This window comes from Bos grunniens, chromosome 6 (genome assembly GCF_055505025.1).
Source record: "Bos grunniens cultivar Pamir isolate PY7600 chromosome 6, Bosgru_T2T1.0, whole genome shotgun sequence".
In the NCBI taxonomy this organism is placed as follows: domain Eukaryota; kingdom Metazoa; phylum Chordata; class Mammalia; order Artiodactyla; family Bovidae; genus Bos; species Bos grunniens.
In genome coordinates, this window is record NC_141170.1 from 27,548,311 (window position 1) to 27,559,653 (window position 11,343).

The following is an 11,343-nucleotide window of genomic DNA, read 5'->3' on the forward strand; positions in this document are numbered from 1 at the left end:
ATATTACCTGAAGAAAGTTACTTAGTTTTTATGTCTCATTTGTAAAATTAGGCAAGTCATAATAATAGCACCTACTTCTCAGGGAGAATTAAATTAGGTAAAACTAGTAAAGTGCTTAGAACACCCCCTGGCACATAGCAAGTATTTCATAAATGTTAAGTAGTAGTTTATTGTATATGTGAAAACGATCCATTTCTGTTGTGTTTCTGGTCAAAATTATCCTTTTGCTTAGAAGATTCAGGCAGTGAACCCTGCCAGGACTTATACCTTCCAGGGCAGTGATGGGTCTCAGTTCTCTCAGTTCTTGGCAGAGTCTTTTCAGTTTACTGTTTTCAGGGTGGCAACACACAGGCATTATATGCAGAAAATGTCTTCCTTCCTTAGGCTAGTGGGTATATGGCTTACCAACACATGGTTCCCAACATTTAAGAAAATATTTATTTGTTTATCTAGCTGCATTGAGTCTTCATTGAGGCGTGTGGGATATTTGTTGTGTCATGAGAGATCTTTCCTTCTGGAGCACCGACTTGCTAGCTGCAGATCACGTGCTCCAGAGGGCGCAGGCTCAGTTAGCTGCAGCACGCAGGCTTGTTTCTTTGTGGCACGTGGGATCTTAGTTCCTTGACCAGGGATTGAAGCTATGTCCTCTGCATTGCAAGGCGATTTTTTTTCCCCACTTTTTAGTCACATATACTTTAATTTTTTCCCCATACTTTAAACTTTTTATATTGGGGTATAGCTGATTAACAATATTGTGGTAGTTTCAGGTGAAGAGTAAAGAGACTCAGCCATACATACACATGTATCCATTCTCCCCCAACAACCCCTCCCATCCAGGCTGGCACATAACATTGAGTGGAGTTCCGTGTGCTGTACAATAGGTCCTTGTTGGCTATCCATTTTAAATAGAGCAGTTTGTACATGACCTTTCCAAAGTCTCTAACTGTCCATCCCCCCAGCAACCATAAGTTCATTTTCTAAGTCTGTGAGTCTCTTCCAGTTTTGTAAGTAAGTTCATTTGTATCATTTCTTTTTAGATTCCACATATAATGGATGTTATACAATATTTCTCCTTTTCTGTCTGACTTCACCTGTATGACACTCTCTAGGTCTCTCCATATTGCTGCAAATGGCATTATTTCATTCATTTTAATGGCTGAGTAATATTCCATTGTATATATGTACCACATCTTTATCCATTCCTCTGTCAATAGACATTTAGTTTGCTCCCATGTCTTGGCTATTGTAAACAGTGCTGCAATGAACACTGGGGTGCATATATCCTTTCAGATCATGTTTTTTCTAGATATATGCCCAGGAGTAGGATTGCAGGGTCATATGGTAGCTCTGTTTTTAGTTTTTTAAGGACCCTCCGTACTGTTCTCCATAGTGGCTGCACCAGCTTACATTCCCATCTGCAAGGCAAATTCTTAACCACTGGACCAGCAGAGAAGTTCCAGTTCCCCAATTTTTGATGGTGACAATAATGTTTTGGAAATGTGCCTGGACCATCATAGTAATTTTAGAGGTTACAAAAGGCTATGCACACCAACCCTGTGAAAAAAGATACCCTTATCCTCATTTTGCAAATGAGAAACTGTGACTCAGAAAGGCAGGTGATTCACATCACCAGATTCAAGGTGGCTGCAAATTGGAGTCCGGATTTTTGGACTCATTTTTCATTGATTTTGGGGAATATGAAAGGATATTATTTATCATCTAAAGTGGCTCTAGTATGTGCAAACTCCTTCCCAGAAAGAGAAAAACAGGAGGATAGTTTTGAACTTATTTTACATATCAAAGGAGTTAGTTCTCCCTGTTTAAGATCAGAAGTTTATGCCTGAGTTAAATGCAAACTTCCAGTGCTGATCTTATATATTTCCTTCATTTGAATTCTCTTTGGAATTTGTGATTTGCTATAGTCAGTCAACTAATTTAATGAAAAGAAAATCATAGACTCCATTCTTGAAGCAATTCTAGCAGGGTTTCCTTTATGTACCAAAATACACAGTTCCCTTGACCTTTCCAACTCCCCTCTTCTCAGAGCCCAAAATATTACCCCAACCCTTGTGCCAGAATGCATATTCTTTCCAATTTAAAAGAGAGATGCTGCTGGCTGCTTCAGTGACTCTATGTCCTCTGCCGTCTATTTTTATCTTGTTTATGGGATCATGAGATAACAGGCTATGATCTAAAATGCCTTAAAAGACAATATATTTGGGGAGGAAGGGCTGGTGTATGGTAGGAAAGAAGGGCAGGCAAGGGAGAAAAGGGGCCTCAGTGAGGACACTAACTTTAGCTGGGGAAGAAGCCTGATTGGAGAAGAAACTAGAAACTCACCTTGTAAAATCTCACTTTAAGTATCTGTTAAGAAAACTGAAGCTGAGACTTCAAAAACTCAAGTGGAGCTAGAAACCCAGGGCTAAAATAAGTGTCTGTTGGAATAATTGTCTAACATTTGTAGAGTGTAGAGGAGTATGCTATGCTAGGGAGGAAGGCTGTTCAGTAAATATAATGCCTTTTCCCTGCGGATCTGAATAGGTTAGAACAACTTTGTTTGATATGACTATGGATAACCCCAGCTGTATGTTTTTTGTTTCAGTTTTTATGGAAGTTTTTCCATCACTTCACTTTCAATCTGTGTGTGTCTTTAGATCTGAGTCTCTTGTAGGTGGCATATAGATGGGTCTCACTTTTTTGGTCCATTTAGCCCCTCTGTCTTTTCATTGTAACATGTATTTCATTTACAATAAAATTATTATTGATAGGTATTGACTGAATGATTTCTGCTATTTTGTCTTCCAGATTGCTGATCAGTTCTTCTGTATCATCTGATCTGCTGTTGATTCCCTCTAGTGTTCAGGTGATCTTAACAAGTCCTTAAGGTGGCATTTCCACACGCTGGAGAGTCTGGCAACATACAGGCTTAAAGATAGTGAGGGTGTGTGTGTGTGTGTGTGTATGTGTGTATGTGGTGGGCTGGTTCACAGAGGGAGTAGAGGTGGGAAAGTGTTAGAGAGGCCTGGTCAAGGGGAAGTTTTGGGAAGTGAACAATCCCAGAGAGCATTCAACTTCTATAAAGGCCAGGTTACTTAAAAAATACAGGTGTAAATTCACTTTGTGTTTTCATTTAACACCTTCCTTGGGTTCCCACATATTAATGTGGGGAAACCAGACACTAATGGATAAGTTTTCTTGTTGTTGTTGTGTAGCTATAAAAGATATATCTTCTACCTTTGACTTTGCAAACTGACTTGTATCACCCTGCTTTACTATCCCAACTGAAAGAGGGAGAAGAAAGAATGACCCCAGAACAGAATGCTATTCTCCCAACTCTCGATTTCAACAGTGCAGAAATGGTTTAATGAATTAGGGTTTTTAGATTAAACTGAATCTATTCCCATCACTCTGAATATGTAATTAATTACACCAAAGCCTTTTGAACAAAGAAAAATGGCAAAGCTAGTAATGTTAATTAATAATATATAGATTTGAAATGTGCTCTTCTAAAGCTTTCAAATCAAGTCTAAAAGATGCTAAGGGTCTTCAGGAGCAATTAGGGGAAAAACATATCAAGTTGACCTTCGCCATCTTCATTAATGAATACTTATTGGATATCTACATATCTTGCTTGGTGTTGAAAAAGGAAAAGAATCTGGAATTTTATTATAGTTGATGAAATACTTATGAGTTCAATGACAAGGTGAAAAAGGGATAAATGAAACATTTGAAAAATTTTAAAATTTATTGAGGAGATCTCATTAATAGCATCCTGAAAATATCTTCCTGGAACTATTGGATTATGCTTCTGAAATATCAGTTTATTCCTTTAAAAAGAAAGACAGTTAAACCATGGCAGAATCTTTGGTTAGTATTTGAATGTCAGCAACTATCTCTCTCTCTCACTACTTTCTACAACTCAATTCAATTCACTTTTATTATATGTATCATGGGCTAAAGTCCAGTGTTAGACTTTGCTGGGGAGATAGAAATTAATAAGATAAGGTCATTTACTCAAAAGATCTAGTGGTTAAGAGACTTGGATCCTGAGGAGTCTGACTCCTGGCCGGAAAAACCAATGTGTGTTTTTTGGTCCAATCTTAAGGCAATCACCAAGGCTCTACCTGACAGGTTTCACCTGTGCACAGCCCGTGCAAAACAGTTTCTCTGAAGGAAGATGCTGTCAAAGCTTCAGTTCCCTCTGGCTGGTCATGTTCTTTGCATCTGTGCATTCCTGACCCAGGTGCCTTCAGTCTGAGGTCTCTTTACGTGTGCACTTGGTCTGAGATCTTCTTCAGATGCCTCTACGAAGGTCTCTTTATGGGTTGGGTAGGAGGAGGGAGAAACCTTGAAGACACTTTTCCCTTACTCTGACTCAGTACTCATTACTTTCATACTCCCAGCTCTTCCCACCTCTGCCCAGGCCCCAGGAGTCTTTTGTTTGGGGTCCCCCAACAGTGAGACCACCTCCATATCTGCACTAATTCACCTGACTCTTGAGCAGTGTGCCTTTTCAGGGGAGGAGTAGGGGGCACTCGGTGCTTTCTCTGGCTTGAGCCTCTTGTACTATTTGTGGTAGTGAGTAAAGACTCACTGCCACTTCCACTTTTGCTTGATGGTTTAACTGGCCACTTTGACGCCAGAAAGCTTCGCTGAGCTCCTGACATGTCCTGGGCCAGGTTCCATCACTTCCTAGTTGTATAAGATTGGGCAAGTTACCAAACTTTCCCACTCCAGGGGATCTTCTTGGCCTAGGGTTGAACCTGAATCTCCTGCCTCTCCTGCATTGGCAGGCAAATTCTTTACCACTGTACCACCTGGGAAGCCTCCCAACTTTCATTATCCTGCTGTAAAATGAATGCAGTATTATAACAGTATACTCCAGAGCGTTTTGGGGAAGATTGCATGAGACGATGCATGTAGTTTGCATATAGTGAAGTTTTTAATAAATATTCTTGTAATATATGCTACTGTATAATAATATATAATACTATTGACAGAAACTTGACAACCTTCTGAAAAGATTGACTGGTGAACAGTCATTCGTTTCCATGCCTTGCACCCCTACTCTGTATCAAGCCCTGGTTCTAAGAGACATAATGCACTGTGTCCTCTTGGCTTTCAAAGAGGCTTGGAATCTGGAGGAAGATAGATGTTCAGCCAACGGCAGTTGAAAATGAGGCACATACAAGATGCTATAGGAGCTTGGGGATAAAGGTAGTTCATTGGTGAGGCTGGCTGTTTGGCTGAAAGAAATAGAAACTCAACTCAAATTGTCTTAAGTAATTTGAAAATTTATTATGGCACATGACTATGTTGGAAGACTGCTGCCCAAGGATGCCATCAGTGACCCAGATTCTATCTTTCTGCTCTAATAGTGGTGGCTTAATTCTCACAGTGTTTAGTAAGGAGACACAATATCCAAGCACATCCAAATATGACAATGTATAGAAGAACAAGGAAAAACATTTCTTTATTTTTCTTTTTTCAGGAGCAAAGAATTTTTTTCTGGAAGTCCACTAGCCGACTTCTCTCATCTCATTGCCCAGACATGGATTATGTGCCTATCCTCTATAAATCACTGCCAAGAAGAATGAAATACCCTTAGAATCTGGAGAAGGGATGCGATGAGCCTCTCTTGAAGTACGTGGATGCATGGAGAAGTGTTATGCTAAAATGAAGGTTATGTTAGAATTAGGGACAGGATGCATGTTTGCAGGAACCAGCCATGCTCAGTTTTGTTGTTGTTCAGTCACTCAGTCATGTCTGACTCTTTGGACTGCAGCACGCCAGGCTTCCCTGTCCTTCACTATCTCCTGGAATTTGCTCAAACTCATGTCCATTGAGTCAGCGATGCCATCCAACCATCTCATCCTTTGGTGCTCCCTTCTCTTCTATAGGCACCCAAATGTGCATGAAAGAGTCAAGGAAAACTTACATGTGAGCCAGTGCCCTGAGCTGAGACCGAAAGATGTAAATTTTGACAGATGTATGACAAGAATCGGAGAAGGCAATGGCACCCCACTCCAGTACTCTTGCCTGGCAAATCCCATGGACCGAGGAGCCTGGTAGGCTGCAGTCCATTGGTTGCTAAGAGTCGGACATGACTGAGCGACTTGACTTTCACTTTTCACTTTCATGCGTTGGAGAAGGAAATGGCAACCCACTCCAGTGTTCTTGCCTGGAGAATCCCAGGGACAGCGGAGCCTGGTGGGCTGCGGTCTATGGGGTTGCACAGAGTCAGACACGACTGAAGCGACTTAGCAGCATGACAAGAATAGGTGTTTTGGTGGTGGAGTGTATACCAAACAGAGGGAAGAGTAAGTACAAAGTCAAGGAACCATAAAACAGCATGGGTCTTTTACTCCCTTCCAAGACGGAATAACAGACACTAGATTTACTCTTCCACCTGGACCAACCAATAAAACTAAGGAAAATATATAGAACAACAGTTTTCAAGACACAGAACAGGGGGCAATAAAGGATAGTGATCCATGAGAGATGGGAAACTAACAAGTCAGTCACACAATTGTTTCGGTTTATTGATATAAAACTTTCCAGGTCAAGGTATAGGGAAGATGTGATTATAGAGAAAATATGTTTATGTTTCCACACAGTTAAGGATTTCTTAGCAAATTTTACTTAACTTGGAATATATTCTGAGAGCTAGTCTTAGAAGTTAATTTATAACTGTATAGAGAGTGAGAACTCCAGAGAGATTTACCTACTGCCAGAGATATGTGTTTACATTTCAAGAGGGGATGGAACTTAGAATTTGGATACATCTCTGAGTTGTAAATCTGGAGACATAGGGATTATTTTTCCCCTGGAGAGATTTATTTACATTCCAAAGGGTTAGAGCAAGACATTTCCAAGGAGATTCTCAGGTGTGGAAAGGGAGGCAGTTGCCTCTTTCTCTTGTATGCAAGAACAGGCAACTTGTTTTCTGTGTTCTTCACTTATGAGTTGAGCTTGTCATCCACATACCACAAATGTTTATATCTGGTTCTCATCAAGTTACTTTGGAGGCATGGGGGAGGGACATTGCACTATTACTCTACTGATTTTGTTGTGAATATAATAAGAAATCCATCTCTGATTCAAAAACATCAGTGTGCATTAAGGAAAAAATTAGTAAAAGTGAATATTAAAAACATCACTGACAGGGAACCCAGGCAGAGTTTGGCAGATTCCTAAATTGAAGAGATGGAGCTGTGAGCCTGGGGAGACCAAGGCAGCTAGAGTTTGCAAGACAAAATAATAGAAGGAATTGCTACACATAGGGAGAACCCTGGAGATTTGCAGAAGTTTTCTTTGAAAAATTAGCAGATGACTTATCAGTGCATGTGTGTAAGAAAACTACTCAAGGTGGGTAAATGAAGATGCTCAGTCGTGTCCGACTCTTTGTGATCCCATGGACTGTAGCCTACCAGGTTCCACCATCCGTGGGATTTTCCAGGCAAGAATACTGGAGTGGGTTGCCATTTCCTTCTCCAGGAGATCTTCCTGACCCAGGGATTGAACCCAGGTCTCCCGCATTGTAGGCAGACGCTTTACTGTCTGAGCCACCAGGGAAGTCTTAAGTCCTACTCAAGGTAGGTAGAGGGGGAAATTTTTTAAAAGGTTTAGGAAATAGTCCTTGGCATTAACACAGTTCCAGAAATGTTTTTTATTCCCATAAGCCAAACCGGCAAGTTTATAGTTTAGGGTGATTGTGTAGAAAACTCAGTAGCAGGGATTAATTAACCCTAGATGGGAATACCAATTGGGACCTGCATAGCAAATCATAAAAGCAACACTCAAGAAAGACAAACTATTTCTGAGTAATTAAACTGCATCCTGGGCATAATTCACAAATATTTATGTGAGTACAAAAATACTCAGCACCCAGCAAGTTAAAATTCACAATGTCTGTCATTAAAACAAAGATTACCAGGCATACAAAGAAGCAGGAAAACATGACCTGTAACAAGGAAAATAATTAATCAATCAAAACCAGCCTGCAACTGACACAGATGTTAGAATTAGCAAACAAGTACATTTAAACAGTTATAGTTATTCTGTATGTTCAAACAGTTAAACAGGGAAATGGAAGACATAAGAAAGACCCAAACTGAACTTCTAGAGATGAAAACTATAAAGCTTGGGGTAAAAATCACAATGTACTTAATGGCAAATTACACTTGGGAAAAGAGAAGTAAACTCGAGGACACAAAAATAGAAACTATCCAAAATGAAGCCAGATTAAAAAAAAAAGTTTTAAAAGCAAAGAGCATCAGTAGCTATGAGAGAACTTCAAGTGGTTAATATACATGAAGTTGGAGTCTCATAGGAGAGAAGGGATTGGGGGATGGGGACAAAAATACTCATATTTGAAGAGATAGTTGCTGAAAAGTTCCCAAATTTAGTAAAAACTTTAAATGAAATCTGAGTGCAAGAGATATGAAGAAAGCCACATGAAGGCACATCATCATCAAGTTGCTGGGGCTTCCCTTGTGGTTCAGTGATTAAGACTCCCCACTTCCACTGCAGAGGGCAGAGGTTCGATCCCTGGTTGGGGAACTAAGATCCCCCAAGCCAGGATGTCCAGGAAAAAAAAAAAAATCAGATTGCTCAAACCAGTGATAAAGGAAAAATCTTAAAAGCAGAGAAAAAGGACATGTTAAATACAGAGGAACAAAGATAAGAGTGGCAGCAGGTTGTTTGTCAGAAACATTGAAGGAACATGGTATTAGTGTACCTAGCGAATTACAACAATTGGTGTTGCTAACGCTTAAAGCATAGGAGGGCATGAGGAAATGAGGAGGAGACTGCGGCAAGAGATACGTCTGCTTTGGTTTGCTGAGATCAGATGATAAAAAGTGTTAGCATGCCCTGTTACAGCTGCTAGAATTTATCCTGGAGGTTATAGGGAGCCATTACAGAATTTTGGGCAGGAAAATGTCATCAGACTTGAATGCTAAATCACTCTTATGGCATTGATTGCATGGACGTATTAATAAATGGATGAATGAATGAAGGAAGATGGTTTGGAAGATTGAAAGACTGGAGGGAGTGCAACCACATGGCAGTTACTGTATTTGTTTCATTAATTCATTTGTTCAAGATGTATTTGTTAAGTCCTCCCATATCTCAGACTGTAAGCCAGCTGCTTAAGATACCATAGCAAGCAAAGTAACTATCTATATAAAAGGCATACTACACTGTATTAATATGTTGTAGACATCTTTTCATGTCAATAAAAGTACAGTTTCCCCCCTTATCTGTGGTTTCATTTTCCACAATTTCAATTACACTTGGCCAACGGCAGTACAAAATATTCAATAGCAGATTGTAGAAATAAGCAATGTATAAGTTTTAATTTGTGCGCTGCTGTAAGTAGTGTGATGAAATCTCTCATCATCCGGTTTTGTCCTGCCTGGGTCATGAGTCATCCCTTTGTCCAGTCTATCCCACACAGTAGTCACTTAGTGGGTTAGCAAGTCGACTGCCTTGGTATCAGAGTTCTTGTATTCAAGTCACTTTTATTTTACTTAGTAAAGATGGCAAAATGTAAGAGTAGTAACACTGGCAATTTATATGAGCCAAAGAGTAGCCTTAATGTGTTTCCTGTAAGTGAAAAGGTGAAAGTTCTTGACTTAAAAAGTAAAGAAAAAAAAATCATATGCTGAATTTGCTATCATAGGAACAAATCAACCTTTGAAATTGTGAAGGAAGAAAAAGAAATTTGTGCTAGTTTTGCCATAGCACCTCAATTGTGGCCGCAGTGCAGGATAAATGCTTAGTGAAGATGAAAAAGGCATTACATTTGTACAACAAGATATTTTGAGAGAGAAGGAGAGAGAGAAGGATCATATTCACGGAACTTTTATTACAATATATTTTGTTGTTCTATTTTATTAGTGTTGCTAATCTAGTGCTCTAACATAAATTAAACTTTATCATAGGTATGTGTATATAGAAAAATACATAGTATACATATGTGTATGTATATACACATATGTATATGTATAGGGTTTGGTTTGAGGCATTGACTGGGATTGGAATTTATCCCTTGTGGATAGCAGGGGACTGTCATAGACAGTTTTTGTTTTTTATAACAGCTGCATAGTATTCATTCATCCATTTGTCAAATTTTACTGAGTGTCTTCTATGTGTTTGGTTTTGGGCAAAGCACCTAAGATACAACAATGAATTTAAAAACTCCCTACATTCATGAAGCTAATATCCTGGGTAGGGGTGAGAACACACACGTATATAGGAATGTCACCGAGATCATCCTTTGGTGTGCAGCCAAGATCTTTTTATCTTGGACTCTGCCTTCAAAGCCAGATAGCTGGACCTGCTTCACTGTCATTCTTGGCATCTCTGAACTTTGTGTGGTCAATAACCTCGGGGTTACTGTCATGCATAGCCAGGAAAACTAAGTAATTCAGTTCAGTTCAGTTCAGTTCAGTTGCTCAGTTGTGTCTGACTCTTTGTGACCCCATGAATCGCGGCACACCAGGCCTCCCTGTCCATCACCAACTCCTGGAGTTCACTCAGACTCACATCCATCGAGTCAGTGATGCCATCCAGCCATCTCATCCTCTGTCGTCCCCTTCTCCTCCTGCCCCCAATCCCTCCCAGCATCAGTCTTTTCCAATGAGTCAACTCTTCGCATGAGGTGGCCAAAGTACTGGAGTTTCAGCTTTAGCATCATTCCTTCCAAAGAACACCCAGGGCCGATCTCCTTCAGAATGGACTGGTTGGATCTCCTTGCAGTCCAAGGGACTCTCAAGAGTCTTCTCCAACACCACAGTTCAAAAGCATCAATTCTTCGGCACTCAGCTTTCTTCACTATCAAATATCAGCAAGCACTTTTTTGGAGGGAAAAATGTCACTGTATGTTTTACATGCTAAAATTTTAACACTTGATTGAAGCATAAATGTATATATATTATAAGGGAAAAATAATTAGTGATGGTGGTCAAAGTTGTCAATTTTATGTAAAAAAGCAAACATTAAGTATTTTCAAATAGTTTAATAAGAAAACAGATTGACAACTAATAAAATTATGAGATAATGTGCTGTCTATATAATTTTAGGAAGAATATTATATATATTTCTACTAACATGTTTATAAAAATATTGACTATTACTAAGCTGCTAATAACAGTTAAGAGTAGTAGTAATAGTAATAATGATGAGAATACTTAGCTATATAATTATTATAATCTTTGTAGTTTATATGCTCATATTCATAACAATAAACAAATTAATTTTTGAGAACTGTATCTAAGTTTTAGTTATTTAATTTCGTTTAGTCCATGAGTGTTTCATAGAGATGGTTTATTTGGGATT

General features: G+C 39.3%; 1 long non-coding RNA gene across 1 annotated transcript; it reads left to right on the forward strand.

Annotated features, from left to right (window-relative positions):
• The first annotated feature begins 2,805 nt into the window (after positions 1–2,805).
• Positions 2,806–5,697, forward strand: LOC147370464 (uncharacterized). The gene is made up of 2 exons (XR_015165302.1): positions 2,806–2,863; positions 5,492–5,697. It is a non-coding gene; the product is annotated as an uncharacterized LOC147370464 (long non-coding RNA).
• The last annotated feature ends 5,646 nt before the right edge of the window (positions 5,698–11,343 follow it).